General features: G+C 40.5%; 13 non-coding genes across 13 annotated transcripts; all 13 read left to right on the top strand.

Moving 5' to 3' along the window:
• Positions 1–365: 365 nt before the first annotated feature.
• On the top strand, positions 366–437 carry trnac-gca (transfer RNA cysteine (anticodon GCA)). The gene has a single exon. It is a non-coding gene; the product is annotated as a tRNA-Cys (tRNA).
• A 656-nt stretch (positions 438–1,093) lies between these two features.
• On the top strand, positions 1,094–1,165 carry trnac-gca (transfer RNA cysteine (anticodon GCA)). The gene has a single exon. It is a non-coding gene; the product is annotated as a tRNA-Cys (tRNA).
• A 656-nt stretch (positions 1,166–1,821) lies between these two features.
• trnac-gca (transfer RNA cysteine (anticodon GCA)) lies at positions 1,822–1,893 on the top strand. The gene has a single exon. It is a non-coding gene; the product is annotated as a tRNA-Cys (tRNA).
• A 1,384-nt stretch (positions 1,894–3,277) lies between these two features.
• Positions 3,278–3,349, top strand: trnac-gca (transfer RNA cysteine (anticodon GCA)). The gene has a single exon. It is a non-coding gene; the product is annotated as a tRNA-Cys (tRNA).
• A 656-nt stretch (positions 3,350–4,005) lies between these two features.
• On the top strand, positions 4,006–4,077 carry trnac-gca (transfer RNA cysteine (anticodon GCA)). The gene has a single exon. It is a non-coding gene; the product is annotated as a tRNA-Cys (tRNA).
• Positions 4,078–4,733: 656 nt separating this feature from the next.
• trnac-gca (transfer RNA cysteine (anticodon GCA)) lies at positions 4,734–4,805 on the top strand. The gene has a single exon. It is a non-coding gene; the product is annotated as a tRNA-Cys (tRNA).
• A 656-nt stretch (positions 4,806–5,461) lies between these two features.
• Positions 5,462–5,533, top strand: trnac-gca (transfer RNA cysteine (anticodon GCA)). Its single transcript has one exon. It is a non-coding gene; the product is annotated as a tRNA-Cys (tRNA).
• Positions 5,534–6,189: 656 nt separating this feature from the next.
• trnac-gca (transfer RNA cysteine (anticodon GCA)) lies at positions 6,190–6,261 on the top strand. The gene has a single exon. It is a non-coding gene; the product is annotated as a tRNA-Cys (tRNA).
• A 1,384-nt stretch (positions 6,262–7,645) lies between these two features.
• On the top strand, positions 7,646–7,717 carry trnac-gca (transfer RNA cysteine (anticodon GCA)). Its single transcript has one exon. It is a non-coding gene; the product is annotated as a tRNA-Cys (tRNA).
• Positions 7,718–8,373: 656 nt separating this feature from the next.
• Positions 8,374–8,445, top strand: trnac-gca (transfer RNA cysteine (anticodon GCA)). Its single transcript has one exon. It is a non-coding gene; the product is annotated as a tRNA-Cys (tRNA).
• Positions 8,446–9,829: 1,384 nt separating this feature from the next.
• On the top strand, positions 9,830–9,901 carry trnac-gca (transfer RNA cysteine (anticodon GCA)). The gene has a single exon. It is a non-coding gene; the product is annotated as a tRNA-Cys (tRNA).
• Positions 9,902–11,285: 1,384 nt separating this feature from the next.
• Positions 11,286–11,357, top strand: trnac-gca (transfer RNA cysteine (anticodon GCA)). Its single transcript has one exon. It is a non-coding gene; the product is annotated as a tRNA-Cys (tRNA).
• Positions 11,358–12,741: 1,384 nt separating this feature from the next.
• Positions 12,742–12,813, top strand: trnac-gca (transfer RNA cysteine (anticodon GCA)). Its single transcript has one exon. It is a non-coding gene; the product is annotated as a tRNA-Cys (tRNA).
• The last annotated feature ends 603 nt before the right edge of the window (positions 12,814–13,416 follow it).

Below are 13,416 nucleotides of genomic sequence, written 5' to 3'. Positions count from 1 at the left end.
AATGGTCCTCATCGCAAACTTGAAAGACCTTCTGGCTGCTTGCAATTTCAACATGCACATGATATTTTGCTCATAGAGTGCACCCTTTGAACAAGTCCAAAAATATGTCATATGGATGGTGCCATTTCATAATATCATCCAGCAGTCACTGCTCAGGAAGTGCCAATGTGTTTAAAAATGGATTCCTGAGAAAAGCATTTGTTCAGGATTTATGCCACTGGGCGAGCATTTTTACTGTTACTCAAAGCATTCCTTTAGATTGTCACCTTCCAATATCTCCTGTAAGCTCCACATCAGGTATCTTGTGAGCTTGTGTTTTTCCTGCTCATGTGCTCACATTGAGGTTGCAAATCACACTTCCTGCTGGGGGTATAGCTCAGTGGTAGAGCATTTGACTGCAGATCAAGAGGTCCCCAGTTCAACTCTGGGTGCCCCCTAGTGGCATCTGGATGTGTTTGCTTTACCCTGTTTGTTATGATACTATGCAATTCTTGCCTTTTAAACATTTCGTATATGACCTTTTCAAGCAGTCCAATTCATTTTCAGTCAGATATCTTACGACATTGTTCTCTCTCAATCATCACTCATTAAAGGCTGCTGATTTAATTCCCAAACATATATCTTGTAATACTGGTGAATCTCATCATTACAGCATTTGAGGACGCTCATGATATCTCAATTTAACGACGCATGTGATTGGAATTCAAGTGATTACCACTTCTTCTCTAAATGGTCCTCATCGCAAACTTGAAAGACCTTCTGGCTGCTTGCAATTTCAACATGCACATGATATTTTGCTCATAGAGTGCACCCTTTGAACAAGTCCAAAAATTTGTCATATGGATGGTGCCATTTCATAATATCATCCAGCAGTCACTGCTCAGGAAGTGCCAATGTGTTTTAAAATGGATTCCTGAGAAAAGCATTTGTTCAGGATTTACGCCACTGGGCGAGCATTTTTACTGTTACTCAAAGCATTCCTTTAGATTGTCACCTTCCAATATCTCCTGTAAGCTCCACATCAGGTATCTTGTGAGCTTGTGTTTTTCCTGCTCATGTGCTCACATTGAGGTTGCAAATCACCCTTCCTGCTGGGGGTATAGCTCAGTGGTAGAGCATTTGACTGCAGATCAAGAGGTCCCCAGTTCAACTCTGGGTGCCCCCTAGTGACATCAGGATGTGTTTGCTTTACCCTGTTTGTTGTTATACTATGCAATTCTTGCCTTTTAAACATTTCGTATATGACCTTTTCAAGCAGTCCAATTCATTTTCAGTCAGATATCTTACGACATTGTTCTCTCTCAATCATCACTCATTAAAGGCTACTGATTTCATTCCCAAACAAATATCTTGTAATACTGGTGAATCTCATCATTACAGCATTTGAGGACGCTCATGATATCTCAATTTAACGACGCATGTGATTGGAATTCAAGTGATTACCACTTCTTCTCTAAATGGTCCTCATCGCAAACTTGAAAGACCTTCTGGCTGCTTGCAATTTCAACATGCACATGATATTTTGCTCATAGAGTGCACCCTTTGAACAAGTCCAAAAATATGTCATATGGATGGTGCCATTTCATAATATCATCCAGCAGTCACTGCTCAGGAAGTGCCAATGTGTTTAAAAATGGATTCCTGAGAAAAGCATTTGTTCAGGATTTATGCCACTGGGCGAGCATTTTTACTGTTACTCAAAGCATTCCTTTAGATTGTCACCTTCCAATATCTCCTGTAAGCTCCACATCAGGTATCTTGTGAGCTTGTGTTTTTCCTGCTCATGTGCTCACATTGAGGTTGCAAATCACACTTCCTGCTGGGGGTATAGCTCAGTGGTAGAGCATTTGACTGCAGATCAAGAGGTCCCCAGTTCAACTCTGGGTGCCCCCTAGTGGCATCTGGATGTGTTTGCTTTACCCTGTTTGTTATGATACTATGCAATTCTTGCCTTTTAAACATTTCGTATATGACCTTTTCAAGCAGTCCAATTCATTTTCAGTCAGATATCTTACGACCTTGTTCTCTCTCAATCATCACTCATTAAAGGCTGCTGATTTCATTCCCAAACATATATCTTGTAATACTGGTGAATCTCATCATTACAGCATTTGAGGACGCTCATGATATCTCAATTTAACGACGCATGTGATTGGAATTCAAGTGATTACTACTTCTTCTCTAAATGGTCCTCATCGCAAACTTGAAAGACCTTCTGGCTGCTTGCAATTTCAACATGCACATGATATTTTGTTCATAGAGTGCACCCTTTGAACAAGTCTAAAAATATGTCATATGGATGGTGCCATTTCATAATATCATCCAGCAGTCATTGCTCAGGAAGTGCCAATGTGTTCTAAAATGGATTCCTGAGAAAAGCATTTGTTCAGGATTTACGCCACTGGGCGAGCATTTTTACTGTTACTCAAAGCATTCCTTTAGATTGTCACCTTCCAATATCTCCTGTAAGCTCCACATCAGGTATCTTGTGAGCTTGTGTTTTTCCTGCTCATGTGCTCACATTGAGGTTGCAAATCACACTTCCTGCTGAGGGTATAGCTCAGTGGTAGAGCATTTGACTGCAGATCAAGAGGTCCCCAGTTCAACTCTGGGTGCCCCCTAGTGGCATCTGGAAGTGTTTGCTTTACCCTGTTTGTTGTGATATCATGCAATTCTTGCCTTTTAAACATTTCGTATATGACCTTTTCAAGCAGTCCAATTCATTTTCAGTCAGATATCTTACGACATTGTTCTCTCTCAATCATCACTCATTAAAGGCTACTGATTTCATTCCCAAACAAATATCTTGTAATACTGGTGAATCTCATCATTACAGCATTTGAGGACGCTCATGATATCTCAATTTAAAGACGCATGTGATTGGAATTCAAGCTATAACCACTTCTTCTCTAAATGGTCCTCATCGCAAACTTGAAAGACCTTCTGGCTGCTTGCAATTTCAACATGCACATGATATTTTGCTCATAGAGTGCACCCCTTGAACAAGTCTAAAAATATGTCATATGGATGGTGCCATTTCATAATATCATCCAGCAGTCACTGCTCAGGAAGTGCCAATGTGTTTAAAAATGGATTCCTGAGAAAAGCATTTGTTCAGGATTTACGCCACTGGGCGAGCATTTTTACTGTTACTCAAAGCATTGCTTTAGATTGTCACCTTCCAAAATCTCCTGTAAGCTCCACATCAGGTATCTTGTGAGCTTGTGTTTTTCCTGCTCATGTGCTCACATTGAGGTTGCAAATCACACTTCCTGCTGGGGGTATAGCTCAGTGGTAGAGCATTTGACTGCAGATCAAGAGGTCCCCAGTTCAACTCTGGGTGCCCCCTAGTGGCATCTGGATGTGTTTGCTTTACCCTGTTTGTTGTGATACTATGCAATTCTTGCCTTTTAAACATTTCGTATATGACCTTTTCAAGCAGTCCAATTCATTTTCAGTCAGATATCTTACAACATTGTTCTCTCTCAATCATCACTCATTAAAGGCTACTGATTTCATTCCCAAACAAATATCTTGTAATACTGGTGAATCTCATCATTACAGCATTTGAGGACGCTCATGATATCTCAATTTAACGACGCATGTGATTGGAATTCAAGCTATAACCACTTCTTCTCTAAATGGTCCTCATCGCAAACTTGAAAGACCTTCTGGCTGCTTGCAATTTCAACATGCACATGATATTTTGCTCATAGAGTGCACCCCTTGAACAAGTCTAAAAATATGTCATATGGATGGTGCCATTTCATAATATCATCCAGCAGTCACTGCTCAGGAAGTGCCAATGTGTTTAAAAATGGATTCCTGAGAAAAGCATTTGTTCAGGATTTACGCCACTGGGCGAGCATTTTTACTGTTACTCAAAGCATTCCTTTAGATTGTCACCTTCCAAAATCTCCTGTAAGCTCCACATCAGGTATCTTGTGAGCTTGTGTTTTTCCTGCTCATGTGCTCACATTGAGGTTGCAAATCACACTTCCTGCTGGGGGTATAGCTCAGTGGTAGAGCATTTGACTGCAGATCAAGAGGTCCCCAGTTCAACTCTGGGTGCCCCCTAGTGGCATCTGGATGTGTTTGCTTTACCCTGTTTGTTGTGATACTATGCAATTCTTGCCTTTTAAACATTTCGTATATGACCTTTTCAAGCAGTCCAATTCATTTTCAGTCAGATATCTTACGACATTGTTCTCTCTCAATCATCACTCATTAAAGGCTGCTGATTTCATTCCCAAACATATATCTTGTAATACTGGTGAATCTCATCATTACAGCATTTGAGGACGCTCATGATATCTCAATTTAACGATGCATGTGATTGGAATTCAAGTGATTACCACTTCTTCTCTAAATGGTCCTCATCGCAAACTTGAAAGACCTTCTGGCTGCTTGCAATTTCAACATGCACATGATATTTTGCTCATAGAGTGCACCCTTTGAACAAGTCCAAAAATATGTCATATGGATGGTGCCATTTCATAATATCATCCAGCAGTCACTGCTCAGGAAGTGCCAATGTGTTTAAAAATGGATTCCTGAGAAAAGCATTTGTTCAGGATTTATGCCACTGGGCGAGCATTTTTACTGTTACTCAAAGCATTCCTTTAGATTGTCACCTTCCAATATCTCCTGTAAGCTCCACATCAGGTATCTTGTGAGCTTGTGTTTTTCCTGCTCATGTGCTCACATTGAGGTTGCAAATCACACTTCCTGCTGGGGGTATAGCTCAGTGGTAGAGCATTTGACTGCAGATCAAGAGGTCCCCAGTTCAACTCTGGGTGCCCCCTAGTGGCATCTGGATGTGTTTGCTTTACCCTGTTTGTTGTGATACTATGCAATTCTTGCCTTTTAAACATTTCGTATATGACCTTTTCAAGCAGTCCAATTCATTTTCAGTCAGATATCTTACGACATTGTTCTCTCTCAATCATCACTCATTAAAGGCTGCTGATTTCATTCCCAAACATATATCTTGTAATACTGGTGAATCTCATCATTGCAGCATTTGAGGACGCTCATGATATCTCAATTTAACGACGCATGTGATTGGAATTCAAGTGATTACCACTTCTTCTCTAAATGGTCCTCATCGCAAACTTGAAAGACCTTCTGGCTGCTTGCAATTTCAACATGCACATGATATTTTGCTCATAGAGTGCACCCCTTGAACAAGTCTAAAAATATGTCATATGGATGGTGCCATTTCATAATATCATCCAGCAGTCACTGCTCAGGAAGTGCCAATGTGTTTAAAAATGGATTCCTGAGAAAAGCATTTGTTCAGGATTTACGCCACTGGGCGAGCATTTTTACTGTTACTCAAAGCATTCCTTTAGATTGTCACCTTCCAAAATCTCCTGTAAGCTCCACATCAGGTATCTTGTGAGCTTGTGTTTTTCCTGCTCATGTGCTCACATTGAGGTTGCAAATCACACTTCCTGCTGGGGGTATAGCTCAGTGGTAGAGCATTTGACTGCAGATCAAGAGGTCCCCAGTTCAACTCTGGGTGCCCCCTAGTGGCATCTGGATGTGTTTGCTTTACCCTGTTTGTTGTGATACTATGCAATTCTTGCCTTTTAAACATTTCGTATATGACCTTTTCAAGCAGTCCAATTCATTTTCAGTCAGATATCTTACGACATTGTTCTCTCTCAATCATCACTCATTAAAGGCTACTGATTTCATTCCCAAACAAATATCTTGTAATACTGGTGAATCTCATCATTACAGCATTTGAGGACGCTCATGATATCTCAATTTAACGACGCATGTGATTGGAATTCAAGCTATAACCACTTCTTCTCTAAATGGTCCTCATCGCAAACTTGAAAGACCTTCTGGCTGCTTGCAATTTCAACATGCACATGATATTTTGCTCATAGAGTGCACCCCTTGAACAAGTCTAAAAATATGTCATATGGATGGTGCCATTTCATAATATCATCCAGCAGTCACTGCTCAGGAAGTGCCAATGTGTTTAAAAATGGATTCCTGAGAAAAGCATTTGTTCAGGATTTACGCCACTGGGTGAGCATTTTTACTGTTACTCAAAGCATTCCTTTAGATTGTCACCTTCCAAAATCTCCTGTAAGCTCCACATCAGGTATCTTGTGAGCTTGTGTTTTTCCTGCTCATGTGCTCACATTGAGGTTGCAAATCACACTTCCTGCTGGGGGTATAGCTCAGTGGTAGAGCATTTGACTGCAGATCAAGAGGTCCCCAGTTCAACTCTGGGTGCCCCCTAGTGGCATCTGGATGTGTTTGCTTTACCCTGTTTGTTGTGATACTATGCAATTCTTGCCTTTTAAACATTTCGTATATGACCTTTTCAAGCAGTCCAATTCATTTTCAGTCAGATATCTTACGACATTGTTCTCTCTCAATCATCACTCATTAAAGGCTGCTGATTTCATTCCCAAACATATATCTTGTAATACTGGTGAATCTCATCATTACAGCATTTGAGGACGCTCATGATATCTCAATTTAACGACGCATGTGATTGGAATTCAAGCTATAACCACTTCTTCTCTAAATGGTCCTCATCGCAAACTTGAAAGACCTTCTGGCTGCTTGCAATTTCAACATGCACATGATATTTTGCTCATAGAGTGCACCCCTTGAACAAGTCTAAAAATATGTCATATGGATGGTGCCATTTCATAATATCATCCAGCAGTCACTGCTCAGGAAGTGCCAATGTGTTTAAAAATGGATTCCTGAGAAAAGCATTTGTTCAGGATTTACGCCACTGGGCGAGCATTTTTACTGTTACTCAAAGCATTCCTTTAGATTGTCACCTTCCAAAATCTCCTGTAAGCTCCACATCAGGTATCTTGTGAGCTTGTGTTTTTCCTGCTCATGTGCTCACATTGAGGTTGCAAATCACACTTCCTGCTGGGGGTATAGCTCAGTGGTAGAGCATTTGACTGCAGATCAAGAGGTCCCCTGTTCAACTCTGGGTGCCCCCTAGTGGCATCTGGATGTGTTTGCTTTACCCTGTTTGTTGTGATACTATGCAATTCTTGCCTTTTAAACATTTCGTATATGACCTTTTCAAGCAGTCCAATTCATTTTCAGTCAGATATCTTACGACATTGTTCTCTCTCAATCATCACTCATTAAAGGCTGCTGATTTCATTCCCAAACATATATCTTGTAATACTGGTGAATCTCATCATTACAGCATTTGAGGACGCTCATGATATCTCAATTTAACGACGCATGTGATTGGAATTCAAGTGATTACCACTTCTTCTCTAAATGGTCCTCATCGCAAACTTGAAAGACCTTCTGGCTGCTTGCAATTTCAACATGCACATGATATTTTGCTCATAGAGTGCACCCTTTGAACAAGTCTAAAAATATGTCATATGGATGGTGCCATTTCATAATATCATCCAGCAGTCACTGCTCAGGAAGTGCCAATGTGTTTAAAAATGGATTCCTGAGAAAAGCATTTGTTCAGGATTTACGCCACTGGGCGAGCATTTTTACTGTTACTCAAAGCATTCCTTTAGATTGTCACCTTCCAATATCTCCTGTAAGCTCCACATCAGGTATCTTGTGAGCTTGTGTTTTTCCTGCTCATGTGCTCACATTGAGGTTGCAAATCACACTTCCTGCTGGGGGTATAGCTCAGTGGTAGAGCATTTGACTGCAGATCAAGAGGTCCCCAGTTCAACTCTGGGTGCCCCCTAGTGGCATCTGGATGTGTTTGCTTTACCCTGTTTGTTATGATACTATGCAATTCTTGCCTTTTAAACATTTCGTATATGACCTTTTCAAGCAGTCCAATTCATTTTCAGTCAGATATCTTACGACATTGTTCTCTCTCAATCATCACTCATTAAAGGCTGCTGATTTAATTCCCAAACATATATCTTGTAATACTGGTGAATCTCATCATTACAGCATTTGAGGACGCTCATGATATCTCAATTTAACGACGCATGTGATTGGAATTCAAGCTATAACCACTTCTTCTCTAAATGGTCCTCATCGCAAACTTGAAAGACCTTCTGGCTGCTTGCAATTTCAACATGCACATGATATTTTGCTCATAGAGTGCACCCTTTGAACAAGTCCAAAAATTTGTCATATGGATGGTGCCATTTCATAATATCATCCAGCAGTCACTGCTCAGGAAGTGCCAATGTGTTTTAAAATGGATTCCTGAGAAAAGCATTTGTTCAGGATTTACGCCACTGGGCGAGCATTTTTACTGTTACTCAAAGCATTCCTTTAGATTGTCACCTTCCAATATCTCCTGTAAGCTCCACATCAGGTATCTTGTGAGCTTGTGTTTTTCCTGCTCATGTGCTCACATTGAGGTTGCAAATCACCCTTCCTGCTGGGGGTATAGCTCAGTGGTAGAGCATTTGACTGCAGATCAAGAGGTCCCCAGTTCAACTCTGGGTGCCCCCTAGTGACATCAGGATGTGTTTGCTTTACCCTGTTTGTTGTTATACTATGCAATTCTTGCCTTTTAAACATTTTGTATATGACCTTTTCAAGCAGTCCAATTCATTTTCAGTCAGATATCTTACGACATTGTTCTCTCTCAATCATCACTCATTAAAGGCTACTGATTTCATTCCCAAACAAATATCTTGTAATACTGGTGAATCTCATCATTACAGCATTTGAGGACGCTCATGATATCTCAATTTAACGACGCATGTGATTGGAATTCAAGCTATAACCACTTCTTCTCTAAATGGTCCTCATCGCAAACTTGAAAGACCTTCTGGCTGCTTGCAATTTCAACATGCACATGATATTTTGCTCATAGAGTGCACCCCTTGAACAAGTCTAAAAATATGTCATATGGATGGTGCCATTTCATAATATCATCCAGCAGTCACTGCTCAGGAAGTGCCAATGTGTTTAAAAATGGATTCCTGAGAAAAGCATTTGTTCAGGATTTACGCCACTGGGCGAGCATTTTTACTGTTACTCAAAGCATTCCTTTAGATTGTCACCTTCCAAAATCTCCTGTAAGCTCCACATCAGGTATCTTGTGAGCTTGTGTTTTTCCTGCTCATGTGCTCACATTGAGGTTGCAAATCACACTTCCTGCTGGGGGTATAGCTCAGTGGTAGAGCATTTCACTGCAGATCAAGAGGTCCCCAGTTCAACTCTGGGTGCCCCCTAGTGGCATCTGGATGTGTTTGCTTTACCCTGTTTGTTGTGATACTATGCAATTCTTGCCTTTTAAACATTTCGTATATGACCTTTTCAAGCAGTCCAATTCATTTTCAGTCAGATATCTTACGACATTGTTCTCTCTCAATCATCACTCATTAAAGGCTGCTGATTTCATTCCCAAACATATATCTTGTAATACTGGTGAATCTCATCATTACAGCATTTGAGGACGCTCATGATATCTCAATTTAACGACGCATGTGATTGGAATTCAAGTGATTACCACTTCTTCTCTAAATGGTCCTCATCGCAAACTTGAAAGACCTTCTGGCTGCTTGCAATTTCAACATGCACATGATATTTTGCTCATAGAGTGCACCCTTTGAACAAGTCTAAAAATATGTCATATGGATGGTGCCATTTCATAATATCATCCAGCAGTCACTGCTCAGGAAGTGCCAATGTGTTTAAAAATGGATTCCTGAGAAAAGCATTTGTTCAGGATTTACGCCACTGGGCGAGCATTTTTACTGTTACTCAAAGCATTCCTTTAGATTGTCACCTTCCAATATCTCCTGTAAGCTCCACATCAGGTATCTTGTGAGCTTGTGTTTTTCCTGCTCATGTGCTCACATTGAGGTTGCAAATCACACTTCCTGCTGGGGGTATAGCTCAGTGGTAGAGCATTTGACTGCAGATCAAGAGGTCCCCAGTTCAACTCTGGGTGCCCCCTAGTGGCATCTGGATGTGTTTGCTTTACCCTGTTTGTTATGCTACTATGCAATTCTTGCCTTTTAAACATTTCGTATATGACCTTTTCAAGCAGTCCAATTCATTTTCAGTCAGATATCTTACGACATTGTTCTCTCTCAATCATCACTCATTAAAGGCTGCTGATTTCATTCCCAAACATATATCTTGTAATACTGGTGAATCTCATCATTACAGCATTTGAGGACGCTCATGATATCTCAATTTAACGACGCATGTGATTGGAATTCAAGTGATTACTACTTCTTCTCTAAATGGTCCTCATCGCAAACTTGAAAGACCTTCTGGCTGCTTGCAATTTCAACATGCACATGATATTTTGTTCATAGAGTGCACCCTTTGAACAAGTCTAAAAATATGTCATATGGATGGTGCCATTTCATAATATCATCCAGCAGTCATTGCTCAGGAAGTGCCAATTTGTTCTAAAATGGATTCCTGAGAAAAGCATTTGTTCAGGATTTACGCCACTGGGCGAGCATTTTTACTGTTACTCAAAGCATTCCTTTAGATTGTCACCTTCCAATATCTCCTGTAAGCTCCACATCAGGTATCTTGTGAGCTTGTGTTTTTCCTGCTCATGTGCTCACATTGAGGTTGCAAATCACACTTCCTGCTGAGGGTATAGCTCAGTGGTAGAGCATTTGACTGCAGATCAAGAGGTCCCCAGTTCAACTCTGGATGCCCCCTAGTGGCATCTGGAAGTGTTTGCTTTACCCTGTTTGTTGTGATATCATGCAATTCTTGCCTTTTAAACATTTCGTATATGACCTTTTCAAGCAGTCCAATTCATTTTCAGTCAGATATCTTACGACATTATTCTCTCTCAATCATCACTCATTAAAGGCTGCTGATTTCATTCCCAAACATATATCTTGTAATACTGGTGAATCTCATCAATACAGCATTTGAGGACGCTCATGATATCTCAATTTAACGACGCATGTGATTGGAATTCAAGCTATAACCACTTCTTCTCTAAATGGTCCTCATCGCAAACTTGAAAGACCTTCTGGCTGCTTGCAATTTCAACATGCACATGATATTTTGCTCATAGAGTGCACCCCTTGAACAAGTCTAAAAATATGTCATATGGATGGTGCCATTTCATAATATCATCCAGCAGTCACTGCTCAGGAAGTGCCAATGTGTTTAAAAATGGATTCCTGAGAAAAGCATTTGTTCAGGATTTACGCCACTGGGCGAGCATTTTTACTGTTACTCAAAGCATTCCTTTAGATTGTCACCTTCCAATATCTCCTGTAAGCTCCACATCAGGTATCTTGTGAGCTTGTGTTTTTCCTGCTCATGTGCTCACATTGAGGTTGCAAATCACACTTCCTGCTGGGGGTATAGCTCAGTGGTAGAGCATTTGACTGCAGATCAAGAGGTCCCCAGTTCAACTCTGGGTGCCCCCTAGTGGCATCTGGATGTGTTTGCTTTACCCTGTTTGTTATGATACTATGCAATTCTTGCCTTTTAAACATTTCGTATATGACCTTTTCAAGCAGTCCAATTCATTTTCAGTCAGATATCTTACGACATTGTTCTCTCTCAATCATCACTCATTAAAGGCTGCTGATTTCATTCCCAAACATATATCTTGTAATACTGGTGAATCTCATCATTACAGCATTTGAGGACGCTCATGATATCTCAATTTAACGACGCATGTGATTGGAATTCAAGTGATTACTACTTCTTCTCTAAATGGTCCTCATCGCAAACTTGAAAGACCTTCTGGCTGCTTGCAATTTCAACATGCACATGATATTTTGTTCATAGAGTGCACCCTTTGAACAAGTCTAAAAATATGTCATATGGATGGTGCCATTTCATAATATCATCCAGCAGTCATTGCTCAGGAAGTGCCAATTTGTTCTAAAATGGATTCCTGAGAAAAGCATTTGTTCAGGATTTACGCCACTGGGCGAGCATTTTTACTGTTACTCAAAGCATTCCTTTAGATTGTCACCTTCCAATATCTCCTGTAAGCTCCACATCAGGTATCTTGTGAGCTTGTGTTTTTCCTGCTCATGTGCTCACATTGAGGTTGCAAATCACACTTCCTGCTGAGGGTATAGCTCAGTGGTAGAGCATTTGACTGCAGATCAAGAGGTCCCCAGTTCAACTCTGGGTGCCCCCTAGTGGCATCTGGAAGTGTTTGCTTTACCCTGTTTGTTGTGATACTATGCAATTCTTGCCTTTTAAACATTTCGTATATGACCTTTTCAAGCAGTCCAATTCATTTTCAGTCAGATATCTTACGACATTGTTCTCTCTCAATCATCACTCATTAAAGGCTGCTGATTTCATTCCCAAACATATATCTTGTAATACTGGTGAATCTCATCATTGCAGCATTTGAGGACGCTCATGATATCTCAATTTAACGACGCATGTGATTGGAATTCAAGCTATAACCACTTCTTCTCTAAATGGTCCTCATCGCAAACTTGAAAGACCTTCTGGCTGCTTGCAATTTCAACATGCACATGATATTTTGCTCATAGAGTGCACCCCTTGAACAAGTCTAAAAATATGTCATATGGATGGTGCCATTTCATAATATCATCCAGCAGTCACTGCTCAGGAAGTGCCAATGTGTTTAAAAATGGATTCCTGAGAAAAGCATTTGTTCAGGATTTACGCCACTGGGCGAGCATTTTTACTGTTACTCAAAGCATTCCTTTAGATTGTCACCTTCCAAAATCTCCTGTAAGCTCCACATCAGGTATCTTGTGAGCTTGTGTTTTTCCTGCTCATGTGCTCACATTGAGGTTGCAAATCACACTTCCTGCTGGGGGTATAGCTCAGTGGTAGAGCATTTGACTGCAGATCAAGAGGTCCCCAGTTCAACTCTGGGTGCCCCCTTGTGGCATCTGGATGTGTTTGCTTTACCCTGTTTGTTGTGATACTATGCAATTCTTGCCTTTTAAACATTTCGTATATGACCTTTTCAAGCAGTCCAATTCATTTTCAGTCAGATATCTTACGACATTGTTCTCTCTCAATCATCACTCATTAAAGGCTACTGATTTCATTCCCAAACAAATATCTTGTAATACTGGTGAATCTCATCATTACAGCATTTGAGGACGCTCATGATATCTCAATTTAACGACGCATGTGATTGGAATTCAAGCTATAACCACTTCTTCTCTAAATGGTCCTCATCGCAAACTTGAAAGACCTTCTGGCTGCTTGCAATTTCAACATGCACATGATATTTTGCTCATAGAGTGCACCCCTTGAACAAGTCTAAAAATATGTCATATGGATGGTGCCATTTCATAATATCATCCAGCAGTCACTGCTCAGGAAGTGCCAATGTGTTTAAAAATGGATTCCTGAGAAAAGCATTTGTTCAGGATTTACGCCACTGGGCGAGCATTTTTACTGTTACTCAAAGCATTCCTTTAGATTGTCACCTTCCAATATCTCCTGTAAGCTCCACATCAGGTATCTTGTGAGCTT

This window comes from Brachyhypopomus gauderio, unplaced genomic scaffold (genome assembly GCF_052324685.1).
Source record: "Brachyhypopomus gauderio isolate BG-103 unplaced genomic scaffold, BGAUD_0.2 sc131, whole genome shotgun sequence".
Taxonomy (NCBI): Eukaryota; Metazoa; Chordata; class Actinopteri; order Gymnotiformes; family Hypopomidae; genus Brachyhypopomus; species Brachyhypopomus gauderio.
Note: the sequence above shows the minus strand (reverse complement) of the source record. Positions and strands in the feature narration are given on the sequence as shown.